Genomic DNA, 15,505 nt, shown 5'->3' with positions numbered 1-15,505 from the left:
GAATTATTGTGGCTGATGGGCTTTTCTGGTGCTGATCACTTAATGTTTTAATAGGTCACTGAGGTAATTCACAGAAAAATACCTCAAATATAAACTTAACGTTTATTACATATGTAAAAATTTAACCAATCAATATGTAAAGAAAAATATATCACAAATCTAAAAGGTATCAAATGCAATGCAATTGCACTTAGCAATAATACAGAGGAAATATAGAAAAAGGAGTGGGATTAAAATACCAAAAAATGAAAAATAATACTAACTAAAGAGGACACCACAAACAGGGCCTGCTGAAAGTCCCTATTGTCTCATCATTGCTGATCCTTACTTAACTGTCGAGGTTAGCCCCCTAAAGGATCCTTTTTAATCCCTATTGCAGCCTATCCCATCAAAGGGTGCACTATATAAATAATAGTAAATCCCTTTTCTAGGAGGTAAAATATCATTGTGTTAGATGCTCTAAATGGAAAATTAGGTGACCAATAAGCAGTAATATACCTAAAGAGAATCTGTCACCAGGTTTTTACTCTGTAATCTGACAGCACCATAATGTGGAGAGTGAGACCCTGATTCCAGCGATATATCACTTAGGCTGTGTTTTTCTGTTTCAATGCAATTAGTTTTTTTTATCAGCAGGAGATAATCACTAGAGGACAACTGGCCTCATGCATCTTAGTCCAACCACAGCCCCAGACTACTGGTTAGCAGCTTTCATCCAATATAGATTGTGAACAGTCAGAAAAATACTATACAATCAAATGATCTTATTTCACCTCTGATCACATTCAGTAAATGGGTCAGAGAAATACTCATCTATCTCGACAAGTTTCTCCTTCATTAATGTGGAGGTTCTTCAGGAGATATTTCTGGAAAGGGGAGGTCCAAAAGGAACGCAGTTAGCTGTTCCCACGATCCTCAAGATAGAGAACATTGGAGCACTCAAACCAGTCGCTCCAGCATGGACGCTGCACTCTTGGTGGATAAACTGTACAGATTAATACACGAAAGTAAAGTAAAAATTGGTTTATTGTGGTTGGTGGGCTTTTCTGGTGGTGACCACTTGTGTTTTTAATTGCTCACTGAGGTACAGCGAAGCAAGGAGAGCTGATAATCTTAAGGGATCATGAAGCAATACACTTTTTTAAAACCTTTATTCTGCATGATGGACATGTAAGTACCAGTCCACAGCCAGCACGCGTTCCACACTGGAAAGTGCTTGCTGCGTTATACAGCTGGTCTCAACCTCTTAAAGGCAGCAGTCAGAACCAGCTCTGACTGCTGTTAACTACTTATTGCTGCTGTCATATCTCTTAAATGCTGCTGTCAATCCTTCCAAGGGTATCCAATTGTGCACCCAGTACCCCTAACCCCCACCTCCCCCAAAATTTGATGCCACTGGACTTCATATGAGACCATGATTTGTTCTGTATAATGCAATACTGCAGACTTGAATCACGGGTTCAAGTCACCTATGGGGACAAAAATAGAATGTAAAGTTAAAAAAAAAAAGTTTTTAAAATATTAACTTAAATTTTAAAAAATCTAATCACTCCCTTATAACCAGTTACAAATAAGGAAATTAAATTATAAGAAAATAGAAAAATAACCATATTTGGTACTATTACATCAATAAAAGTCTGATCTATAAAATTATAAAAAATCTTTAACCTATATGGTAAACATTGTAAAGAAAAAAAAATCAAAATGCCAAAATTTCCACTCCTATTATTGCTCCAGTTACAAAAAGTGCAATAAAAAGCGACTAATAAATTGTATGTACCGCAAAATGGTAGCATTAAAACTTTAGCTCAGCATGCAAAAAAACCCTTATATGCTGTAGTTATATTGCCGGAAAAATAAAAAAAATATGGGTCTTTGAAAATTGCAACCCAAACTAAATTTGTTTCTTTTATCCAAATATCAGATTATTTTTAAGCAACTTCAAAATATACTAAAACTATACAGGTATGGTAATTGTACTGACCTTGAGAATCATGTAAAAAGGAAATAAGAAAACAATGATTTATTTGCTTTTTTTTTTCACCATTTCACCGTACTTGGAATTTTTTACCCGTTATTAAATATTGTATGATAAAGTGAATGGATTCATTTAAACCTGCATCTAATCACAAAAAAACAAGCCATTGTATAGCTGTGTCAATGGAGTGTTAAAGTTATGGGAAAAGCTCCAGAAAAAGAGGAGGAAAAATGTAACTTGAAAAAATGGCTGCTTTCTTAAAGGGAACCTATCATGTTGTCCATGCAGTCCAATTTGTAGACTGCATGGTCTACATAAGGAGAAGCTGATCAGAATGATATGTAGGTTTGTGGGAAAGATTCAGTATTACTTGTATTTTATTCATTGACATCCCTGGTGTTTGTGTGTATGAGACCAGTGGGCGGTTTTGCTAGTGATTGACAGCTATCTTTGCTTGCAGTCATACAGGGAAGACTGTAAATGACTGAGTAGGACTCCCACTGGACTCATATGCATACAAACACCATGGATGTAAGTGAATAGAATACAAGTTTTACTACCACTTTTCCCACAAAAATGTATATCAATCTGATCAGCTCCTCCTGTCATATAACACCCTGCCTGCAGATCAGATACCATTCTCATTATGACAGCTTCCCTTTAACGGTAATAGGATTATTACAGTTTTATGTTTATGACCTATTTATATTTAGACTTTATTTCTTCTATCAAGTTTAAAATTTGGAGCACTTCTGGCCCCATTTCCCATTTGCACATTCCACTGCATATATTTAATAACAGGTATAATTTGTATTCAGTATAGATCCCCATGAATAGAAGTTTTTGCTGCTGCTGTGGATGCCTACGTTTGCTTAGGGTGAATCAGTCCCCCTAGTGGAGACTATAGGCAGCGAATAAAAAGCCCTTGTGCTAAATGAGGTCTAATATCTTTCTTTATAGAGTTAAACATGAAACAAAAGATGACTATGACTTGCACTTGTCTTCATAAATCTTTAGTTATGGAGGGCTAGCAGTGTTGTCTTTATTTCATCTTTCAATGAATAAGATGTTGAGTTTAGTATGTCAGCCTACTAGTACTGTACCTGTGTAGTAATAAAGACTTCAATGTAAATATGAACTTTTATACAAAGCAGATAATGATTACCGGGAACGCCCAGGGATCACTCCCTAGCTCACAATGAAATTCTATCTAGCAGCACTAAGTGAGAGTATTAAGTATATAAAAAGTAACTTTTATTATTAAACAATTAAAATCAACACATATTACCAATACCGACAGTACAAATATAGTATAGAGAAATGACAAAAAGACAAGCGAGCCAGCCTATGAGTTAGCTACCACACAATATAAATAAAGTGTAACTAACAGTGGTATAGTACACTTTTTAAAAAAGATATATTTAGCAAGGCTGGTGTCTGCATCATTTGTGACAATGGTCACATACTGTATATACCCTAATCTGTACAGTGGTTAGTAGGTATATATACATAAAAAAATAAATCAGAAAGATCTCATCCATACTCCTAGGTCCACAGGGAAAATATGGACCTAGGAGTATGGGTGAGATCTTTCTGATTTATTTTTTATTTTTTTTCTAGAACATTTATTTATTGTTTAACCCCTATCTTGTATTCTAGACTTGTATAACATTGTACTATGATAGTAACTGAACCTAATTTCTTCCTATTGCTAATTATTGTGTGATATATTGTGTAGTACAAATAATAAATCTAAGTCTTTATAAATATAGATTGTGTTGTGTTCCTACACTATTACATCTTATCTTCTACCTTCCTATGCTTTTTATTTAATTGTCCTCTTTAACATGAAATTTTTGAAAATACTATGAAATAGCGACCAACTATGATATGTAACCATTAGAATGACCCATATATAGATATCCTGTCATTTTATCTGTAATATTCTATAAGTTTCTTGCTAGTGTTTGGCTTTAGCCAAGGAGATTATAACAATGACATCTAATAATTGAATCCATATTATCCCAACACACAAAACACAACAGATGTCAGTTTTAATCTTAGACATTTACCTTATATTGACCTCCTACCTTAATAATTAATTTAATGCCAGCCCCAGCCAGTCCTATTGATTTCAACTGTGCTCACCTTTTAGGTTTATCTCCTCCTAATATAAACATATGTCACCCCACAACTCTGCTAAATCTCATTATGTCATATGTTTGTCTGTCTGAATCAAGTGATAAATCTTGCACGTGGTTATGCTTTAGGCCTATCTAAAACATCCGATTGTTTTTTTGATTCCGAGAGAAAACTGACTGCCTTTTTATCAGTGCGCATGATCCGATTTTCATCTTTTTCTTATTCACATATCACTTCTTATCATTAGTGTGGAATCTGTTTTTCTTGTATGCAAAAAAATAACTAAAAAAATCCTACTAGCCATTAAGGGTATGTACACATGTTAAGTTATTTGGTGCAGAAATTTCTGCACCATTTTTGCATCTCTTGGCAGGAAAAAAGCAGCGGCAAAAATGCGCTTATGCTGTGTTTTTTTATATGCCTTTTTTTACGTCTCTTTGACCATGGAGACATGTGAGCGCTCTAGAGTGAAGATACTGATACAAAACTGGAAGAAATGAACTGGGTGCAAGTTGGTATGTATGCAAAATAGGAGCATGTTCACACTGGCCGAAAAACAGACAAATCCCAAGACAGAAACAAAATAAATTAATATCCTGCTGTAAGTAAATAAGTAAAAACCAATAGTGCATATAAATAACATACGGTACTTAGTAAACACCGTTTTTGATAAAAAAAAGGCATATAAGCCATCCCACCAGCTCCAAGGCGTACCCAAGTTCAGGATGGTCCTAACATCTAATATTAAAACCTTACCCTGCGTCATAGTGATGTCCAGTGTGAATAAGGGCTGAGAAGGACTGGGTCCCAAACATGGACACACAGCTAGTGAGGAGCTTTTTAATTGTGATATCCAGCTCAAAGGAAGGGAGGCCACATCCGGAAGATACTGATACAGTAGAAATTTTGGAATGATTTTCCATTTTAAATAGATTATTATGGGTAATATAAAAATTGGTTACCCACACTACCCTATGGAAAGCCTAGAATGACTGTCCAGTCACGGAACTAGACTGTCACGTTAAGGCAGCCCAACAATATGTACAAGCATTTTTTTATGTATCTCTGGTGTATCCATTCCAGAAACTAGTTTCACAATTTGCTTTGCGATGAATAAACAAACATATTGTAAAGTAGTGATGTTACCGATGCAGACTGTGGTGTAAATCCAATGTTCTCATTAGCTGATACACTAAAAAATAAACTTGCAACCAAATAAATGTGACGATGGCACTAATGAAAGCATGTTTATGATTAACAGATGTATCCCATCTGCTTCGATTTTCTTTGTCACATCTGCTGACAACACAAGCTAGCACTAAAATGGGCATAATATTTCTTCTGTATTGACTCACTAAACAAGGAAAATAATTCTAATGCATATGTTGATGGAGGTGTTGATATCTCACTTGTAGTACGCGATTATGCTGTGGGCAAAAAAAAAGACTGGGTATTAGCCGAGGCTTGTCACCAAGGAAATTCCACCGCAGCGCTCTGTTTGCATAAGATCAGACAATGTCATTGGTGAGCCAAAAAGTAATTAATAAAAGTTGAAGAGGATTACATGTCAGTTTATTGTGCCTTCTACTTTGGAAGGCATCTTAAGTCAACTTTTGTCAAATTGTCTGCATCCTTAATAGGATTCTTCTTTCCATCAGACTGTATGTTACCTGTCATAAAGTGTCAAAACAAAAATGATATAGAAATATTTTCATCTCCCCATCATAGTCATGCATAGAACATTACTTGACAATCATATTGATGCTATGTAATCAGCCACTCCTTGGATTTGTAGAGAAGAGTTTCCCAACTGGTAAATTAAAGGACTCGGGAATTAAGGTTGTAGTAATGTATAATCTATGACTTACCATATGTTTCAAAGCTGAAATGCTTAAAATTGGTAAACACCTACTTGTGCCTAGTCACATATTCATATACACGTCAAAAATATGCCAAGAAACCTGTTTGGTACCTTTTGGAATACCTGTAATAGTGAATCAAGAGATGCGATTATGTGGAACCTCTTCATTTCCACTTTACTCTCATTTCTGAGAGCGGTATGGGTCTGCATCTATCAGACATATAGGACATATGCTTTACATGTTCCATAATGTCTGAGATGGAAATAGCACTGTAAACAGATATCTTGGGGCCTACAATTGCGTGAGATCTTGGGTTTGAACCCCGTAGGGGCACACTTCTTATAATAGTAGTCATATACAATATATTTTAGACAGCATTTTTTCAAATGAATTGAAGTTGACGTAGGTCTGTGATGGTTAAAGTTCTGGATGACAATGCTTTAAAGGGAACCTGTCACCAGATATTTCTCATATAACCTAAAGCCAGCACTTTTCAGCCCTGTGTTACAGCATTCTGGAATGCTGTGTATAAGTCTCCAAGCCAGCCTGCGAAACAAAAGAATATCTTTTATTATATTCACCTACGGCGTGGTCCAGTCCAATGGACATCACTGGTCTAGGTCCCGCACCTCCCCTCTTGCGATCGACATCCTTCTCTGCTTCGTGTGGATGACGCGTCCTATGTCATCCATAGTGTTCCCCATCGTGCTCCTGCTCAGGCGTATTTCTCTCTGCCCTTCTGAGACAAGAGCAAAGTCCTGTAGTGCGCATGCACAGGCACTCTTTGGCCTTTCCCTGCAAATGCACAGAACAGCACTTTGCTCTGCTCTCAGCTGGGCAGACAGAAGTGCGCCTGCGCAGGAGCACGATGGAGAACACTGAGGATGGTGTAGGACGCGTCATCCACACGAAGCAGAGAAGGGGGACAGCGATTGCAAAAAGACAGGAAGCGCCGGACCAAGACCGGCGACGTCCATTGGACGCCCGTAGTTGAGTATAATAAATGGTCTCTTTTTTGTTTTGCAAAAGGTGGTTTTGCTGAAAGGTGGTGGCCGTAGGTTATATGGGAAAAATCTGGTGACAGGTTCCCTTTAAGTTAAAATGATAAATTGCAGACTTTTGGCAGATCGATTTCTGCTTCACACTGTGATCTAAGCTTTGTGCTGCACATGTGGTGTTTGTCATGAATAAATATCCAGGTATGCTAATGACTGCACCCAACAGCAACCAAATAAATCCAACACAGCAGATTGACTTTTGCACAGATATCTGTTTTCGGTCGGCATCTGTCCTGCTTTTTCATGTCACAAACAGTTGGCAGAAATTGATCTAAAGCTGCTGTTATGGGCATCTAGAATCTGTTTTATATGGCTGGTTTTTAATTGGCTTCCCAGGAAACTTGGCCTTATTATATGGCATAATAAGATTGTTAGAAGAGTCCAATTGTGTGTTGTGTATATGTCAGTGCTATGTAAATAATGGAAAACATATTCATCTTGAAGAGGTAATTTGGATACACTTGCTAATTAAATAATTATTGGTAAATCACTGTATTGATTTTGTCAATAAAAGAATGACGACGTGAGATCAGAGAAAATTGGTAACAATAGATTAATTGTGAAAAAATTACGTCACATATATTGTCATTCTAGAATACCAGAAAACAAAAATATACACATACACAGATGAAAACCGAAATCACACATTAGGGAAAAGAGGAAAGGAGGATTGTGACTTAGGTTTCCTCCTTGCCAGAAATATTGAAAAGCATTGTATATATGGTACATAATTAAACGTTGAATTAGGTGCACATATAAATAAATATGAATAATACAATATATATTATACACACTGTGTAAACAATTATTAGGGGAGTATTTTGACCATATCATCTCTTTTGTGCTGATTTTCTAACTCCAAGCTGTATAAACTTGAATGCTTATTGGATGAAGCAGATCAGGTGATGTGTATCTGTGTAATGAGGGAGTTCTGGCCTAAGGATACAACACCCTTTATCAAGGTGTGCAGAATTATTAGGCAGCTTGTTTTCCCCAGGCAAAATGGGCCAAAAAAAAGATTTACGGTAACTGGATCTGAAAAGTCAAAAATTGTTGCAAGTCTTATTTTAAATTTTATAGAGGGATGCAGCGCTCTTGAAATTGCTAAGATATTAGGGTGTAATCACAGAACCATCAAATGTTTTGTTGCAAATAGTCAACAGGGTCGTAAAAAACCATGGTGGGAAAATAAATGCACATGAAATGCCAAAGGTTAGAGTAGACTCAAAATGTGAAGCGACCATGAAGCCATTATCCTCCAGTGCTGTCATATTCCAGAACTACAACCTCTCTGGATGCCAGAAGTACACGGTGTTCAGTGCTCAGAGACATGACCAAGGTAAGGGAGGCTGAACCCGACCACCACTGAGCAAGACACAGAAGTACAAGGTGTTCAGTGCTCAGAAACATAGACAAGGTAAGGGAGGCTGAACCTGACCACCACTGAACAAGACACAGAAGTACAAGGTGTTCAGTGCTCAGAGATATGGCCAAGGTAAGGAGGGCTGAACCCGACCACCAGTGAACAAGACACAGAAGTACAAGGTGCTTAGAGACATGACCAAGGTAAGGAGGGCTGAAACCAGACCACCACTGAGCAAGACACAGAAGTACAAGGTGTTCAGTGCTCAGAGACATGACCAAGGTAAGGGAGGCTGAACCCGACCACCACTGAACAAGACACATAAGTACAAGGTGTTCAGTGCTCAGAGACACGACCAAGGTAAGGGAGGCTGAACCCGACCACCACTGAACAAGACACAGAAGTACAAGGTGCTCAGTGCTCAGAGACATGGCCAAGGTAAGGAGGGTTGAACCCGACCACCACTGAACAAGACACAGAAGTACAAGGTGTTCAGTGCTCAGAGACATGACCAAGCTAAGGGAGGCTGAACCCGACCACCACTGAGCAAGACACAGAAGTACAAGGTGTTCAGTGCTCAGAGACATGAACAAGGTAAGGAGGGCTGAAACCTGACCACCAGTGAACAAGACACAGAAGTACAAGGTGCTCAGTGCTCAGAGACATGGCCAAGGTAAGGGAGGCTGAACCCGACCACCACTGAACAAGACACAGAAGTGCAAGGTGTTCAGTGCTCAGAGACATGACCAAGGTAAGGGAGGCTGAACCCAACCTTCACTGAACAAGACACAGAAGTACAAGGTGCTCAGTGCTCAGAGACATGGCCAAGGTATGGAGGGTTGAACCCGACCACCACTGAACAAGACACAGAAGTACAAGGTGCTCAGTGCTCAGAGACACGACCAAGGTAAGGAGGACTGAACCCGACCACCACTGAACAAGACACAGAAGTACAAGGTGTTCAGTGCTCAGAGATATGGCCAAGGTAAGGAAGGCTGAAACTCAACCACCACTGAACAAGTGTCACGGGTGTGTTGCCACGAAGATCGTCACGAGTACACAGCCTGACTTCTCGCAGCTGACTTGTTGGTGCTTTGTGTTTCTCGGCAGTGAGGGAGTTAATTCTCTCTCTCTCTCTGGGCTAGATGAGGTCCAGCCTCGCCCAGCTGCAATCAATACTTCTGTAGTGAGACTCCTTCATATACCTGCTGGTCTGTTTGGGAGGTGTCGGTGAAAGCATTTCATTCAGACTGACAGAGCGGATCGTGGTGTTTGGAGTTGCTGAGATAAGTGTATTTGGAAGTGTTTTTTCCCTTTCCTCGCTTTATCATTTATCTCCTTTCCCGTTGGTTTTCCCTCTGTTGTAGTTGAGAAGTTGTTTGTATGCAAGGTGGTTTTGGTTTTTCCCTTGTACTGTCCCGTTCGTCTAAATACTGTGTTTGGGCATATTATTTCTTGTTCCCTTTGGTTGTGATCGGGGTCCTTCTCAGGACTAGATTACTGAGGTGCAGGGATCTTCAGGAGGTAGGGGTTACGCTGGCGGCCTGGACCTCTGTACCTTTAACAGTACCTCCAGGTTGAGGGATTAGTCAGGGCCCCAGCTTAGGGTCAGCTTAGGCCCCCTACCTCCAGTATACTGAGACAGCGTGACATTTTCACCGACCCACTTAGTTTTTCTCCAGCTACTATGGATCCAGTAGCCGGTCTAGCTCGGCAATTGCAGAGTTTGTCCATGGAGCTGGCGGACGTTAGGTCCAAGGTTTGGCATCCTCAGGAGCAAGCCGGACCAGAACCTAAAGTAGCTCTCCCTGATAGGTTCACTGGGGGGCGGGACAAGTTTTTTGTTTTCCGGGAGGCATGTAAATTGTACTTTCGGCTGCGGCCTCGGTCATCGGGGAGTGAAGAACAAAGGGTGGGAATTGTCATCTCGCTCCTACAAGGGGACCCACAATCTTGGGCGTTCTCTCTTCCCCCGGGTTCCCCGGCTCTCCAGTCAGTGGATAGGTTTTTCGCTGCCCTGGGACTCGTATATGATGACCCAGATCGGATCTCCCTTGCTGAGTCTAAGTTACGTAGGATCCAGCAGGGAGATCGTCCGGCGGAGGAATTCTGTTCGGAGTTCCGTAGGTGGGCCACGGACACCCAGTGGAATGACCCGGCTCTTAGGAGCCAGTTTTGTCATGGTTTATCCGACAAATTACAGGATGTGTTGGCACAGTATGACTCTCCCGTGTCTCTGGAAGCCGCTATGGCCCTCGCTATTCGCGTGGACAGACGGCTTCGGGAGAGGTGCGGGATAACTCTACCCCCTGTGATGACTCCACCTCCTACAAGGTCCCCTCATATGGTGGTTCCCCTGGTCAGTCCAGAGGAGCCTATGCAATTAGGAGGGACATCATTTCGGGGGAGGGGACCGGTGGTGCGCCATATGGCAGGAAGGTGTTTCTTCTGCGGGAGAAAGGGACATTTTATTGGGGGGTGTCCATCCCGTCCCTTGCAGAGTGAAGAGTCGTCGGAAAACTGTTGATCCCAGGTTGTGTGGTGGACGGCAATCTGGGAGTAGGTATTTCGTCCCTAGGTTCGTCACAGTTTCTCGTACCGGCGGAGGTGGTGGTGGGTACGAGAACTGAGAGGATATCTGTTCTTCTGGATAGTGGGGCCGGGGCTAATCTGGTTGATGCTCGGTTTGCCCGGGTTCAAGGTATGCGGTTGAGTGAGTTGGCTAAACCCATCCCCATATTCTCGATCGATGCCAGGCCTCTCGGGCAGGGAAGTTTTTTGAAAGTTGTGCATGACGTAAAACTTCAAGTGGGGGCAATACATAAAGAACTGTTGTCTTGCTACGTGTTGGAGGGTCTTCCCACTCCTATTGTGTTGGGCCTTCCTTGGTTAGCTAAGCATAACCCGGTTATTAATTGGCAAACCAGGGAGATAAGCCAATGGAGTAAATTCTGTAATAAAAACTGCATGAACACGGTCATTGGTGCGGTTACTCCTTGGGTCTTACCTCCATTTCTGGCGGACTTTGAGGATGTATTCTCGGAGAAAGGGTGTCAGGAACTACCTCCTCATCGCGTGTATGACTGTTCTGTAAAACTGCTCCCTGAGGCCAAGTTACCTAAAGCTAGGTTGTATAACCTTTCTGGTCCTGAGAGGCAGGCCATGAAGGATTATATCTCAGAAAGTCTGGCTAAGGGGCATATTAGACCTTCATCTTCACCGGTGGCTGCGGGGTTCTTCTTTGTTAAGAAGAAAGATGGAGGCCTACGCCCTTGCCTGGATTTCCGTGAACTTAATCGGATTACGGTCCGAGATCCGTATCCGCTCCCACTTATTCCCGATCTCTTTAATCAGATCGTGGGCGCCAAATGGTTTTCTAAGTTGGATCTCAGGGGGGCGTACAATCTGATTAGGATGAAGGAGGGGGATGAGTGGAAGACGGCGTTTAACACTCCGGAGGGGCATTATGAGAACCTTGTCATGCCATTCGGTCTGACTAATGCCCCGGCGGTGTTCCAACACTTTGTTAATGACATTTTTCGCCGCTTGGTGGGACAGTTTGTTGTCGTATATCTGGATGATATCCTAATTTACTCGCCGGATCTGGTGTCTCATCAGGAGCACGTTAGGCAGGTGTTACAGATCTTGCGGGATAATAAACTGTATGCCAAGTGGGAAAAGTGTGTGTTCGCCGTACAGGAACTCCAGTTTTTAGGCTTCCTGGTTTCAGCGTCCGGTTTTCGTATGGACCCTGGGAAAGTGCGGGCAGTTCTTGAGTGGGATCGGCCAGAGAATCTTAAGGCACTACAACGTTTCCTGGGGTTTGCTAATTATTACCGGAAGGTCATTCGTAATTTCTCGTCCATGGTTAAGCCTCTCACTGACATGACTAAAAAGGGGACGGATTTTTCTAGGTGGTCTGACAAGGCTTGTCAAGCATTCTCCTCTTTGAAAAAATGTTTTGCCTCGGCGCCCATACTCATTCAACCTGATGCGTCTCAGCCATTCATTGTAGAGGTAGACGCTTCCGAGGTAGGGGTGGGAGCAGTATTGTCACAGGGTTCGTCCCCTGGTAAGTGGCATCCGTGCGCCTTTTTCTCTAAAAAATTGTCGTCCGCTGAGAGGAATTACGATGTCGGCAATAGGGAACTCTTGGCCATTAAGTTAGCTTTTGAGGAGTGGCGCCATTTTCTGGAGGGGGCTGTTCATCCGGTCACCGTCATCACCGATCACAAGAACCTGCTATATCTGGAGTCCGCGAAACGTCTGAATCCCAGACAAGCTAGGTGGTCATTGTTTTTTACCAGGTTTAATTTTGTCGTTACATATCGTCCTGGGTCAAAAAATGTAAAGGCGGATGCCTTATCTCGTAGTTTCCCGGGGGCCGGGAATACGGACGACCCGATTCCTATCCTTCAGGAGGGGGTGGTGGTTTCGGCAGTATGCTCTGAGCTGGAGGAGGAGGTATTGGAGGCTCAGGGGGACGCCCCTGTTGGACCTCCAGGGAGATTGTTTGTTCCAGATCAGTTGCGACAAAAGGTGATCGAGGCACACCATAACTCAGTTTTTGCAGGACACCCGGGGAGTAAAGCTACTGTGGATCTCCTCTCGCGTCGGTTTTGGTGGCCTAATTTACATAAGGAGGTGGTAACTTTTGTCGCGTCCTGTGGGGTTTGTGCGCGCTCTAAGACCTCACATACCCGTCCGTCTGGGGCCCTCTTACCTTTGAAGATCCCGGAGCGTCCTTGGACTCATCTGTCTATGGACTTTATTACGGACCTCCCTCCGTCTTCGGGTAAAACGGTCATACTCGTTGTAGTGGACAGGTTCAGCAAGATGGCACATTTTATCGCTCTTCCGGCTCTCCCTAATGCTAAAACTCTTGCGCAGGTGTTCATTGGGGAGATTGTGAGGCTTCACGGGGTACCCTCCGAGGTGGTGTCTGATCGGGGGTCTCAGTTTGTGTCCAAGTTCTGGAAGGCGTTTTGTGCACGGCGGGGGATGCAGTTGTCATTCTCATCGGCTTTTCATCCTCAGACCAATGGTCAGACGGAACGTATGAACCAGAGCTTGGAGACATATCTCCGGTGTTTTGTGTCAGAGAACCAGGAGGACTGGGCTTCTTTCTTACCTCTGGCAGAGTTTGCTCTTAATAATAGGCGGAGCGAGTCCACTGGTAAGTCCCCGTTTTTTGGGGCATATGGTTTTCACCCCCAGTTTTGTACTTTCAGTGGGGGGGGCTCTTCGGGGGTTCCTGAGGAGGAACGATTTTCCTCATCACTCGCTTCAGTATGGAGAGGGGTGCTGAAGAATCTGAATACTATGGGGAACCGATACAAACGTATGGCTGATAGGAGGAGAGTGTCTGGTCCGGACCTAAGTGTGAACGATCGGGTATGGTTGTCTACCAGGAATATAAAACTTAAGGTTCCCTCCTGGAAACTGGGTCCCAGGTTCATCGGGCCGTACAGAATCAGTTCTATTATTAATCCGGTGGCATTCCGTCTTGACCTCCCCCCTACGTTTAAAATTCACAACGTGTTTCACAGATCATTGCTTAAGAGGTATGTGGCGCCGGTGGTACCGTCACTTTTACCTCCCCCTCCAGTGGTTGTCAATGGTAACTTGGAGTTCCAGGTATCGAGGGTCATTGATTCACGCTTTAATCGCCGGTCCCTTCAGTACCTGGTTCATTGGAAGGGGTATGGTCCTGAGGAGAGGATGTGGGTTCCTGCGTCGGATATTAACGCAGACCGATTAGTTCGGGCCTTCCACACGACTCACCCGGATAAACCTGGCCCTGAGGGTCCGGAGGCCCCTCGTAGAAGGGGGGGTACTGTCACGGGTGTGTTGCCACGAAGATCGTCACGAGTACACAGCCTGACTTCTCGCAGCTGACTTGTTGGTGCTTTGTGTTTCTCGGCAGTGAGGGAGTTAATTCTCTCTCTCTCTCTGGGCTAGATGAGGTCCAGCCTCGCCCAGCTGCAATCAATACTTCTGTAGTGAGACTCCTTCATATACCTGCTGGTCTGTTTGGGAGGTGTCGGTGAAAGCATTTCATTCAGACTGACAGAGCGGATCGTGGTGTTTGGAGTTGCTGAGATAAGTGTATTTGGAAGTGTTTTTTCCCTTTCCTCGCTTTATCATTTATCTCCTTTCCCGTTGGTTTTCCCTCTGTTGTAGTTGAGAAGTTGTTTGTATGCAAGGTGGTTTTGGTTTTTCCCTTGTACTGTCTCGTTCGTCTAAATACTGTGTTTGGGCATATTATTTCTTGTTCCCTTTGGTTGTGATCGGGGTCCTTCTCAGGACTAGATTACTGAGGTGCAGGGATCTTCAGGAGGTAGGGGTTACGCTGGCGGCCTGGACCTCTGTACCTTTAACAGTACCTCCAGGTTGAGGGATTAGTCAGGGCCCCAGCTTAGGGTCAGCTTAGGCCCCCTACCTCCAGTATACTGAGACAGCGTGACAACAAGACACAGAAGTACAAGGTGTTCAGTGCTCAGAGACATGACCAAGGTAAGGAGGGTTGAACCCGACCACCACTGAACAAGACACAGAAGTACAAGGTGTTCAGTGCTCAGAGACACGACCAAGGTAAGGAGGGCTGAACCCGACCACCACTGAACAAGACACAGAAGTACAAGGTCTTCAGTGCTCAGAGACATGACCAAGGTAAGGAAGGCTGAAACCCGACCACCACTGAACAAGACACAGAAGTACAAGGTGCTCAGTGCTCAGGGACATAACCAAGGTAAGGGAGGTTGAAACCTGACCACCACTGAACAAGACACAGAAGTACAAGGTGCTCAGTGCTCAGAGACATGACCAAGGTAAGGGAGACTGAAACCCGACCACCACTGAACAAGACACAGAAGTACAAGGTGCTCAGTGCTCAGAGACACGCACGACCAAGGTAAGGAGGACTGAACCCGACCACCACTGAACAAAACACAGAAGTACAAGGTGTTCAGTGCTCAGAGACATGGCCAAGGTAAGGAAGGCTGAAACCCAACCACCACTGAACAAGACAAAGAAGTACAAGGTGTTCAGTGCTCAGAGACATGACCAAGGTAAGGAGGGCTGAAACCTGACCACCACTGAA

The 15,505-nt window shown here is 43.1% G+C and overlaps 1 protein-coding gene across 5 annotated transcripts in view; it reads left to right on the top strand.

Annotated features, from left to right (window-relative positions):
• The window catches only part of PTPRM (protein tyrosine phosphatase receptor type M), an 810,930-nt gene that overhangs the window by 267,042 nt on the left and 528,383 nt on the right, over positions 1 to 15,505 (top strand). The window lies entirely within an intron of this gene.

The sequence above is a fragment of the Phyllobates terribilis genome, unplaced genomic scaffold, assembly GCF_046119375.1.
Source record: "Phyllobates terribilis strain yellow unplaced genomic scaffold, ASM4611937v1 Scaffold_4__5_contigs__length_816908805, whole genome shotgun sequence".
NCBI classification, from domain to species: domain Eukaryota; kingdom Metazoa; phylum Chordata; class Amphibia; order Anura; family Dendrobatidae; genus Phyllobates; species Phyllobates terribilis.
This window is presented reverse-complemented; position numbering and strand designations above follow the sequence as displayed.